Source organism: Anas acuta, chromosome 2 (assembly GCF_963932015.1).
Source record: "Anas acuta chromosome 2, bAnaAcu1.1, whole genome shotgun sequence".
Lineage (NCBI taxonomy): Eukaryota > Metazoa > Chordata > Aves > Anseriformes > Anatidae > Anas > Anas acuta.
In genome coordinates, this window is record NC_088980.1 from 58,568,373 (window position 1) to 58,580,911 (window position 12,539).

Here is a 12,539-nt window from a genome sequence, read left to right on the forward strand (position 1 = left end):
TATATCCATCTGGAGTCTTTGCCTCTCCTAGCAGAAATTAAAGGGGGAATTTTTATTAAAGGGGAATTTATTTATTTATATGAATAGGGTATTTCTAATGATATGGCATCTGCTGGGCCTTTTAATCTTCCTGAGAAAATGCAAAACTGACTGTGCTAACAAAGAATGCAAGTTATCTTTGGTAATGAGTTGAAATATCTACTGCTCAAATTCCAGGTTTCCTTTGATTTATCAATGTCACATTTCACATTAAGGCACCCCACTGTCCATTTTCTTCATTTCCTTTCTAATTGCAGCTACTCGCTCAGCTCAGTAATGTGTACTTGCGCCTTTTTTGAAGTCTTGTTTTCAGTTTATTCAGCAAAATGCAAGAGTAACACGATGGCTAGCCTTTCTGATAGCATAGTAGTACAAAAAGCTTTCTTCTTCGTCTTGCAGTTGTGGATCAGTGCTGAAAAGATGGTTTATTGCTGCGCATGGTAAAAAGGGCCGAACTTTATTTCTCTTGTTGTTCTTACATGAATATCTTCCCAGCTAGTAATTGTAGCAATAAAAGTGACATACGAACAACCATGGGAACAGCCAAGCAATGCGTTCATTCAGGGAGGCTTATATAGGCTAAAAATTGGACTGGGACGTGAACGTTATGAACTGATAAAATCACTTGGGCTACAAAGCAATTTTTTTACATTTTTAGAAGTTGTTTTATTTAATGTTTATAATTAATCTGAGGTCTAGTAATCAAGCCCAATGTTTCATCTCTGTAAGGAGAGCACAAGCTGCTTACCTATGCCCATTGGAACCACCCTTACACGATGAATGGAAACATCTTGATAAACAAAGCACACACGTTTCTTTGATGCCTAACCATGTTCCTCAGAAATAAAGTGGTGGCTCTATATAAGATTCTTAAATTATATGTATGGAAACAAGCTGTTCCATAAGCAGGGTAAGTAATGAAAGCTGGTTTCCTTAAGATTTGTGCTCTTTGTCCTCAAATCCTCAAAGTCAGCTCCTTCTGAGTTTACTGTAACAGTGACTCATCTATTGCGGATACTATTAGAAGCAGGTCAGGGCTTACAGAAACCCATGTTCCTACAGTATGGCATGGCAATGTTTGTTACATCTGTGCAGGAAATTTCTACTTAATCATCCTACATGCAGAACCGGGTAGGATTATTGAAAACCAGAAGAATACAACCCCCTTTTTTCATTACCTGCAGCAGGTAACTGCCAAGCTGGCAAAGTTGATCACATTCACTGTGTGGTCTGCAGAATGCAAAACCTTTGTAGGTTGCTGAGAGGGCAGCCATGAGAAGACATAATAAGAAGTGGGAGGCCAGACATCCATTGTCTTTGAAATTGGTGCATTTCTTTGTTTGGCAATACCAGATTCTTAGCAAAACACCAGAAAGACAGTAAATGAGACTGTTTCTGTATCCAGAGAACTTGTGTTTGGTGATGTCAAGTGTGCAAAGCAGTTACTCCAAGCTCAGGCACACCTCACATCATGCTGGGGGGGAACGATCCTTGGGCTCCAGCACTTACCTGGAAGATCTGCAGCTCTTATAGCTCTTGTGCAGGTGGATAGTGGGTATATAGGGGGAGAAAACTGGCGAAGATGAGCCTGCTGAGGAGTGCTGCGTCTTCTGTCCATTCTGTGCTCGAGCAATTTGATGTCATGGGATTTCCATATCATGTAATTACTGCTGACTTACACCGAGGGGCTAGGTCGCAGCTGGGCTCCGTGTTGTAACTGGCAATATGCCTTAGATGCAGATGCGTCTAGTCATAGATGTACATAAAGATTCACGGTCTTTAAAAGATCAAGTTAGAAGACCTCTGATGAAATGAGTCTCAGTGAAATTCATAGCAAAAGACATGGAAAGAGTGGAAAGGAAAAAAAGAAGGGGAGCTAAGGAGAGGAACACTGGGTTTTGTAGTGCTTAGTTTTCAGGAGCTCATCCTCTCCAGGACTGTTGTCCTTTCGGGAACAGGACGAATTAGGTTGTGATCACAAGCAGCCCCTGCTGTGAGCAGGCAGCGTGTTTGGAGCTTTCCCCAAGGAAAAAGAGAGGATGCAGGCAGCTGCCCATCTCGAGAGAGCTTATTCAGAGACACTGGGTGCCATATGAGCCAGGCTACAGAGCCTGAAATCTTTCTCTTCTCGGAGACACCGAACCACTTTCTTTTGAAACTGAAGGAGAGATGCTCCCACAGCCACCCAAGGGCCCTGCCTGTCAGCGTCCCTCGCAGGCACAGCACTCACCTACCAGCAGGACATGGCAGGTGACCACCTCCCCTGCTGCCCAGGTGAGCCCAGCAAGGCAGGCACAAGGAAATTGTGGGGCCCAGCCAGGCACAGATCTGAGTTGTGCACCCAGCTGCTCTCCTCTGGCTTCACAGCTACTATGGAGGCTGAGCAAAAGTGCAGTTTTAAGGAGCAAGCCTGGGTTTAAAACTCAGGACTGAGGGACCCGTAGACTGAGATAGCGGCTGAGCACACCTGCAGACACTGCCTATATTAGGTCTAATCCTAATCCTAATTTCTGTCTTGGCACAACTCTTTCTTCTCTGGCTATGGGAAGAGAAAGAACAACTTGCTTATCAAAACCATGGTCAGACTTGATACTGGCTTGATAGCGGTAAGAGTGTGGGCCAGGCTCACCTGGCTGCTGCAGCTGAAGTAGCACAGGACCAGGAGAGGCTGCAAATGTGTCTGCTGGGAAGCAGGAGGAGAAAAGGAGGTGCTCTTTAGCCATGTTAGAGACAAGTCTTCCCTGTCGTTTCTTCTCTTTCTTTCTCCATTTATTCTTCCTTGTCTGGAGTTGCTGTTCCTCTGGGGAAAATGAGGAAATACTAACGGATGTCTGAGATCTCGTCTCACATCATGTCTCCTCATGTTGCCCTCTCAGTAACACTAATAATGAGTCTGGCCTCAACACCCCATTTATTTCCAGCTCGCACTCCTGTCTCCATTAGTTTTCCCTTGATGACTTTGTGTGTGTTTCCAGAGCACCTAGCAAATGGTCCACAGATCCTGATTACGGCTCTGTGCACTAACTCATTAATAACAGCAGTACTCAGAAGAAATGAGTGTATTAATCAAATATTTTAAAAGCTGCCGATCCACATCTCTGGGTTTCCTGGTGTGTTTTGTCCTTCATGTGTCTGGTTTTTAGATTGCTTTCTTTTATGATAGAAACTACCTTTACTTAGCATGTTACCCACTGCCAAGAATGGCACTGACACTAAACAAATAAGTAATAATCTGTAGTCTTGATTAATACCCTATGGTAATAAAAATAAATAATACACTTAGCAGTTTACAAATTCTGGCTGCCAGATGGTTTCTTCTGCCATTGCTGATCTCTTTGTGATCTTTGACATTATATATGTCCCACAAAGTTTGTGTGTGCATCGTTACGTCTTTGCTTTTCAGCTGCTGTTGGCATAAGAATGAAATAACCAAAAGTTTCTGAGTGTTTGTCTAATAAAACAGGGGATCATGAGAATGACCTGAATGCATGGGGGATTTATCATGTGACTCCAAGAAAACATGTTGGACTATTTGTAACTAATATATAAATATTTGAATTACCACTTCTGTCATCTTTTAAAATCTTCAAATTAATAAAAATCACAAGGTATTTTAGGCTTCCCTAAAACAAAAAGGTTTTTTTTCATTGGCAACCTTAATCTACATGAAATTTTCAAGCATTTGTAAAGTCCAAAGGTCCTGAAGTTTTTGAGCTAGGTTATGGTTTACTAAAACAATAAAGGACACTATGGGAAAGTTGATTTTTTAATTCGCCACAATCTGCATTTTTTTAGTTTGTTTGTTTTTAAATCCTGGACTGGAAATGATACAAATTTGCAAATTCTCCCTGTGAAATACAAAAATGTGTGCTCTTTTTCAAGAATATAAATGAAAATGTGTTTTTTGACAAATATTTTGATTAACTAACTAGTATCATACAAATCAACAAGACAGGCTTCACAGGAGTAGCTCATTCATTTCTGGTTAGAAATTATTTTAAAAACACAGAGGTAAGAAAAGCAGCATATTCAAGGAGAACACCTAGAATAATGAGAGAAAGAGATGAAGAAAGAGGAAGGAAACTAAAATCCATAACTGAAGGAAAAACGTATTTAACACCTAAACATATGTGTGCATATAAAAACGTACCATACAAAATGCTTAGTTTTAGGAACTAAATAAAAATTGTTGACGTTTTTCACCTGAAGGAATGTGCAAAAGATGCGAGACCTTGTAACCCAGCTGGCTCCTCTCTGTCTGGGAGGCGAGCTGGTTGGGATGTCGGTGAATAATGGAGTTGGTGCACGGAGCTGAGATTGGCTATGGTGTTGCCCCATCAGTGAGGTCTTCAAAAGATAACCGGGCTGGTTGAAGCCCAAGGGTCTGCTGGTCAGATCCATCTGTCTTCCATTTTTTTGTGATGGTTTTCTCCAGTAAGAATCTTTTTGTTTTTCTTTCTGCTTCCTTACATTTCCTGGAATGAGACATCTCTTAGGATGCAGTGCTCCGAAGTGAATATGCTGATTGTGCACAGATAAACATATGGCGAAATGCAAAGCTGACTGCATGCTGCTAACTGAAACTTACTCTGCTTGGCCAACACTTGACTCATGTCAAAGGGCTTGTGGGCCTCCAAGGAAGCTAAAAAAGGAATTGAATTGTGAGAATACGAAATAGAGGAAAGATACTCTTTCATGTCAGTATTTATTCAGTGTTAGGAAGACATTCCTCCTAGAGAAAGAGACCACTCTGTCCTTGCCTACTGGGGCTCTTTCACGTTCATCTGACGGTCTAACTACAACAGCCTGTGGAGATTGGACACTGGTATTCTATGGTATAATCTGGTAATCTCCAAATTCCTATGATACACCAAACCTAACACATCTGTACAATACGGATTCATAGCACATGTTAAAGCGCAAAATAAAGTTCCTTGGAAGAAGATTTTTGTATAGTAGCACCTGTAGACTGTTGAGCCAGCAACAAGAGGCTGAGTAACATAAACTTGCCTTTGAAAACATCTTTTATCACAATAAAAATGAGTTTTGATTCAGCCTTTTTTTATCCCTTTATGGTGTGCCATTGAGGTATCACTAAGGGAAGAAGTTTGATTGTATAAACATGCCTATATATTTCAGAATCAAATAGGAGTTAAATTCATTTTGAGTAGAAACTTTTTATGGATCTTAATCAGTCAACAGGTACAGCATCCCATGAGTTAGGTGCCCAACACAGTATCTGAGATGTAGTGTCCAATTCATTAATTATCCTTAGGTTGCCATTAGTTCTTAGACGTACATTGAAAAATCAATTTAAATTTGTTTGGACAAATTTTTGGTAGTTGCTAGGTATTTTGCAATAACATCTTTATTTACAGAAGAGTTATGTATTTCTATGCTTCATTTACTTTCTTTTAGAAAAAAATAGCTTTAATGTCAACAAATCAGTAATGATATGCACACAATATGAAAAGGTAGTTCAAAAAGAAAACCAAACCAATAACAGTGAATACTTTTGCTTTAGGAATAGAGGGGAAAATAACATGGAAAATATTACTAGTTCATTATGTAGTTTGTGATCCTGTGAAAGCAGGGCAAATTTGGGGGAAGGAAATATTAATAGCACATGGAGAAAGAAGCACTCTTGTATGGCGAGGGAATACGGAACCCGTTCGTTGTGTGGAGTACTCCCATTTACCCAAAGAGAAAGGGCACACCTAAGGACCTTCATCCCTCCATAGCCCTGTCAGAAGTCTGTGCCTGGGGCTGCCTGGAAGCCATAATCTGAAGAACAGTTCCCCAGGAGGGCCCACTCATCTCACATTTGCCATCTACTGAGAGCTCGGCTTCTGTGCCACCACTAAGCCAGAGGGTTGGTTTCACTGGGAAAAAAGACAGTATGGTCTCTGGGAGTAGCGTACAAAACAGCAGTGAGGTGCATGCTTGCTCTTTTTCAGCAACAAAATGCAGAAGACCGTGACATGAACAGGAAATCCAGGAGCCCTGCTGTCAGCTGACAGGCAGACCCAGGATGAGTTCAGTGGATGCTTGGCTCAGTCACTTACACCAGTTAAGAACATAACCCAAGAGGCATAAAATGAATGAATCAGTCCTCAGTGAATTATTATCCTCTGGAAGTTTTTCTGCATTTCAGAATTGGATACGGCAGTTAAACACACAGGCTTTGGTTCTTTTCTGCCCTGAGGAGCTGAAATAAGATGGAAAATGATGACAGAGCAGGGCAGTCTCAGCCACAGTGTTTTTGATGTTGTTGTTTTGGTGGTGGTGTTTTTTTGAAAAGCAGAGGAGACTGACTCAATACATGTAATACTGAGAGGATGACAGACTCTGCTTCTTTGGCACCTGGGAACTCCTTCTTGAGCCTTCTGTTGTTGTTCTGGTCTGGTAGCAGTCTACACACACTCTGTATGGGTAAAAATGACAAGATGATGTATAGGCACTAGAAGATCAAATTTTAAAGTTCTTTACAATTTTGGGGGTGGTAGTGGCCCCAGCAAAATTTCTTACAGTTAATTCAGGAAATAATTCTACAAAAAGGTTATTGTATTGTAAGAATACGTTTTGTAGTACAGAACAAAACAGATCAAAACCACATAGTACAGACAGAAGCTTACAAAACATTGTGAAAATAATACTCTAAATGAATTTCAGGTCTCATGCTTCATGGATTCGTTTGTGGCAGTGAGTTGCATGTGTTACTTCGGTGGTGTCCTTCATTTGAGGTTCTGTGTGCCTGTGGCTGTACCTGTGAATAATGAAATTGCTGCTGCTGCAGAGATCCTTCATCCTCTGTGGTGAGCATTTCCGTTTCCTATCGCAGGGCAGGTATGATCATGAAAAGGCTAAGAATGGTAATCAATTCTAAGCTCTCCTTTAGGAGAAGGTTCATTGAGCCTTAGTGCAAAACAATCTGGGCAGGACTTGGAAGAGCCAATGAAAAACGTGCAAAAATTGGCTTTGCTTAGATACTGCAGTACAATGTGCCTTGCAAATGCACCCCGTTCTCTGCGTACATCTGCGAGGAGGAGAATGAGGCTGTTCTTCAGATACTTAATGGCACATTTACTGGTGACTCAGATATCCCATGCTGAAGTGCCAGTCATTGATAACTGCCATGGAGAAGACCCAGGACAAGGTGAAACTCTGGTGTCACTTCATATGTATCAGGTGAAATGTAATTGTTTTTTTGTTGCGAAACTCCAATTTGTAAATCAGCTTTGACCCCATCTTAAGTCCTCCCAACTTCATCTCTGTTGTTTTGTCTTAATTTTTATTTCTTCAGCACCTCATTTAGGTCATGAAAGATTTGTATGGTGAGTATTTGGAGAAGGTGTAGGAAAGTGTTGGCTGGAGGGAGAGCAGCAAACACCGCTCTCCAGGTCCCAGCCTGACCGGGACGTGACCCCTTTGTGCTTTGCTGTGTTTTTGTTTTTGATTTCAGAAAGTTTTGATGATGGCGTTGTTCAGGAAACAGAGCAGAAAAGCATTGTTTTCCCAGATTATCTCTTCAGATGCACTCCTGAAGTATATTGCTTGGTCCGACTGCAGATCAACCACAAATGCTAAAGCAAATAATACTGTGGGAGCCTGAAAGTGCAAATGCCATTCAGAGTACTCACAGATACTTTGATGTGGGCACTCGCTTTGTACTTCCTGCGTTTTTTAACTCTAAATATAGTTTGGGCAGATCTCTGTGCCATTAAATTACAGCGTATAAATTCTGTGCACCTGATGATTTGGTTGGTACCGTACCATAACTTAGGCCACTAGTACCTACAACAAAGGCATGGATTTGGGAGGATTCACATGTCAAATGCATATGTGGATCGCAAAGGAGTTTGAACCTCCAGGATCCGTTTGTTTGGTTATAGAGAAAGGTACTACCCAGTAATCCACACCTTCAAACTCAAAGAAGTTAAGCACTTGATGTGTGATTTTGAGTCTGGCACATCTGCAACTTGAGCCAATGTGAGAGACTTTTTATGGTAGAGAAGCTATGGATAAAGGAGTGGGAAATGCCTTGTTTTAGGGATATTATTATGCCTTTGTAGTGGAGGAATTGGAAACATTTGCCTTTCCTCATACTGTACCATTTTCTTCATCTCTGCTGAGCTAGTTAAAAATCAGATTGGAGACCTATTTGTGCAACAAAAAGGATGATATCTAAAAGGTTATTAATAGCATATGTGCACCAATTCTTGACATGTTCTTGCCAGCACTACAGTATTCACTAATATCTCCCATAACTTAGGCATTATTCTTTCTTTTTCTCTCTCTGAGGGAATAGTTTCTTTTCTTATTTCATGCACCATGAATATTTATCATCCACATACTTATTTCTTCCTTTTGGCAACCCTCTTTCAAAGTTGCACCAGCCAGATGGATTGGGAAGGTCTTTAAAAATACTGTGCAGGACATATGAAAATTAAAAAATCCATAGCACAAAGACCATGCCAAAGCCTTCCAAAGCCTTCCTTTTTGATTTGGTTAGTTTTGTCTTACTTACCACTTACATGAAAGCAAGAATAAAGCTTGTGTGGAAAATGGATGAGTACTGTTCCAGACTCCGAAAATCCTAGGAAATACCTAGAGCAATATGTGGAAGACCTATAGGTGGTCTTTTAAAAATCATGTGCAGTGTTCTTGAATAAAGCATGGCTGGTGGTTTGGTGGGAACGTAGTTCGAAGCAGGGTGTGAAGCAAGGCAATAGCCTTGGAGACAGTCCCTCACAAACAGCAAGGCAACATAGAGGTAGGAGAAGACAGCCACAGTCCCCAGGCAGGGAAAAAATCAGAAGTAGACTCAATGTGTAAAAAACAATGTAGAACATGAAGAAAACCTTTTTGTGAAAGAAGAGAGGAAAGTAAGGGCACAGTGGATGCCCCAACATAAGGAATTTGGTGTAAGTTGCTATAAAATAGAATGCACTTCCTCTGCTTTGCGTTCTTTGCATTTATTATTATTATTATTATTATTATTATTATTATTAATAATAATAATAATAATAATGTTATTAATGTTATTATTATTATTATTACTGAGTGCCTTCACTGGCCAACTTCAGCGGTGACTCTTCCTTTTTATTGTAATAACCAGAGAACAGCAGTTAAACACACTGTTCATTACTTCATTGGTTTCCATCAAACCCTCTCACAGTCATCTTGCCTTAGGTATGAAAAATTGTCCCCCATCGAATCCCTCTTTGTCTGGAAGCCGCTCCATATTTCTGACCATCCTCAGCGTCCTTTGTTTGCTGGCTCCTTTTCTGAGGTTGTGGAGGGACATGGAGAGGACAGGACAGACAGACTAGCACTGCATTCTGTGTTATGAATATTCAGGGCTATATTGATTTCCTTTATTCCTTTCCTATACTTCCCAATTATTGAGAGGTCAATTAGACCCTCACCTCTTCCAGTAACGATGAAGAAAAGATTTTGTCTGAGTCAAAAAGAAACATGCCAAAACCCAAACCCCCAAAATACAAGCCATGAAAATCTATTGCTTTGATTCTGGAAAAAATATTATGTGTTCAAAACCATGCATCTACTTCCTACAAAGCTGTTACTTCACATCCATTTTCTTGAAAAGAAAAAATAAATAATAATAATAATAATAAAAAAACACAGCAGGGTCTTGAATTAATTAAATAGCATTATGTCAGCAGTGCAAGGGAAAGAGGCTTAACAAGAAGGAGAGGAGAATCTGACACAGAACTTACCACATTAGTTGTCTGCTTTGTCCACGGGAGACTTGGACAGAAATTAAAGTACCTGTATGGCAGCTAATAATAAAGGATAGATTTCATAGCAGTGGAAATGGGCCCAAACTATTTAGTTCCTAATGTTTCATGGACAGTTTGGATGTAGGTTTTTGGCTCAGGTGTGGTTTGGAACAGTTTCCAGCTTTGGCTTTTTTCTTGTGCTTCAAGGCATTTGGGTTCTATTTTGCTATAGATTTGGTAGAAATGCATGTACTACAAGGACAAGCAAAATGTGTTTATGTGTATATATATATTGTAAATAATGAAAAATGGATGGTGACCTTACATTCATAGCAAAGATCTCAAAGTATATACCCCATATTTTTTCCTGAGCTACAAAAGTATAATAGTTTCCTCTCCCTCTAAGGAAGGACACGGAAGAAAGCAATCCCAGTAAATATATAGTACTTCATAAAACTTCCCTAACTTTTTTTTTTTTCCTTTTCCTTTATAAAAACATGCATCTTTTATGAAATCTGTAACAATGAAGAGAAAGTACTTTGGTTCATATTATTTATACTGAAAAAGTGTTTGTAATCATTCTGCATTAGGCAAGTATCTTTTCCTATGGCATCTTTTAAAAATTCTGTTCTTCTTGCTACTTACCCCAAAACTGCTGCAAGTCTGTTTCCCAGGAGACACAACACAGTCCAGATTGATGGGTTATCTTCTGGGATGCGGAGTGCAGAATGTAACCTCTGATGGACCTTTCCCAGATCCGCAGTCTGGAACCTCAGAATCTCTTCTCATGGACTGAAGTCTTTATCTGTTAAGAAGCAGCAGAGAGAAGCAAATACGCATTCCCCTCATTAAGGTGAGAGATGGGATGAGTGGGATGAAGAAAGAGCCACAGCATCTGTAGATCTTCTCCTGGGTTGGAAGCTGTTCAAACATCAGTGTTTTGAAGGTGTCAAGATCACCCCTGAATATATTCTTACTCTCCCAAACTATATAAATAGAATAGAAATCTGATACTCTGTTCCCAGTAGTAAAAACGAGATGTGGAGTATGTGCTGGACAGTCAGGGGCATGTGCTTTTATCTGTGTATGTGTGAGTGTGAGAGAGAGAAGATAGGAAGAGGGAAACTTAGTCTTCTTCACTTCAGAAAGATGACCATGATTAGAGATGACCATGTGGACAGAGGGGAGAGGGTGCCCATTTGATCCCTTATTCCTTCATTATCCTCCCTCCCAATAATCAAATATCCACCACAATATCTTCAACAGCCCCATCCCTTCTAATCCCCATTCTCAGCTTCCAAATTCTCTTCCATCTAAGCCCTGATCCATCTTCAAATCTCCTCCTAGATCTCCCATTCCTCCACATATGGAAACCTTCTCTGAATTTGCAGATTTGCACCTAGACACCTCCTAGGCAGATGCTGTAGTCCTCTTGTTGCATCCTGTGCTTGCTTTTTCTCTTCTTGTTGTGGTGATTTCTATAAGCTGAATACCAGTTGAACAGATTAAAAAAAAAAAAAAAAAGGAGACAACAGGGACATGCAGAATAAAATATATGTGCTGTATGTAGTTCAGTGTTGTGAAAAATGGCTTCCTCCTCATGGGGCTCGAATTTGCATCCAACATCTGCTACGCTACTTAGCTCTTCAGTGGACACCGCATCATTGCTGCACCGAAAAGGCTATCTCAGCATAAAAATAGGGCTATCTTAGAGGGATGCTTGTCCAATATTTCTCTGTCCTTTCTGGCAGTCTGCAGCCTGGCACTTTTTGAGCTAGAGGTTAGGTCTGTATTTTCCTGTTTAATAGGTCCTTGTGGACTTCTGTTACTTTGTTTAATTGCATTTTAAAACCCTTTGATATTTTAACCCATAGAGCACGCTGTGGGAGGAAGATCCACAGTTTATCCTAAGCTCAAAGGCCACTTCAGCGAGGTGTGCAGATGTGGTCTCCATCATGACACTGCAGCTGAAATGGTGATGAACGAATAAAGTTGAAGCTGAGTGCAGTTCTGGCAATTTGTGGGCCAAGCTGTGGACTATGAAATAAGACTCAGAGGATATAGGGCTGGTAAGTGATGGAATAGCTGTCAAAGGAGAGACACAGGTCACAGTCCTTTATTAAAAAAATTATCCTGTAGCTTACTGTGCTGTCTCCCAGCTACACTCAGCTGACTCCAAAAGCTAGTTGTTGAAGGAAATAAAATATTTCTCTTCCCAAAAAGTAAGGCTGGGAAAAGTAAATGTCAGCCCATGTCTCAAAAAGCTCCTCTCTGGTGGGGTAATGGAGTCCTGCAGCCATATAAGTTCCTTCGTAAAAAATGGTATAAAAGGAACTTTTGTCAGTCGCTAGGAGAATGTATCTGCCTCATCAAACACTGGTGAAGCTAATAAAAAAGGTGGGGTGGGGGTGTGCTGGAATTCCTCAAGAATCCCTACAAATATTTGTTATATTGCATTTCAGATGAATCCCTTTTAAAGTTCCCTGCTTGACCGCCCAGAGCATTTCTGTCCTCTAGCCCCTCAAATAATGGTTCAAATATGAAACTCAGACCTTGAGAGTCCTTTTTTTTTTTTTCTTTTTTTTTTTCCTGAAGGAAAATGTGAAGACAAACAACTGCCTAGGATAAGCTTCTTCTTATCTTCATCTTGTAAAACTCCTCCAGGAAAGCTAATTAGAATATGTAAGACAGGGGAAAGAAGCACCAGAAAAGGAAAGGAAAAAGAGGCCTCGAAACCCACAGGCAGTCAGCGAGGAA

At 40.4% G+C, this 12,539-nt stretch overlaps 1 long non-coding RNA gene across 1 annotated transcript; it reads right to left on the reverse strand.

The window, feature by feature from the left end:
• Positions 1-4,727: 4,727 nt before the first annotated feature.
• LOC137851718 (uncharacterized) lies at positions 4,728-10,662 on the reverse strand. The gene is made up of 2 exons (XR_011093393.1): positions 10,428-10,662; positions 4,728-6,463 (listed from the first exon to the last, which is right to left on the reverse strand). It is a non-coding gene; the product is annotated as an uncharacterized lncRNA (long non-coding RNA).
• Between the last annotated feature and the right edge of the window lie 1,877 nt (positions 10,663-12,539).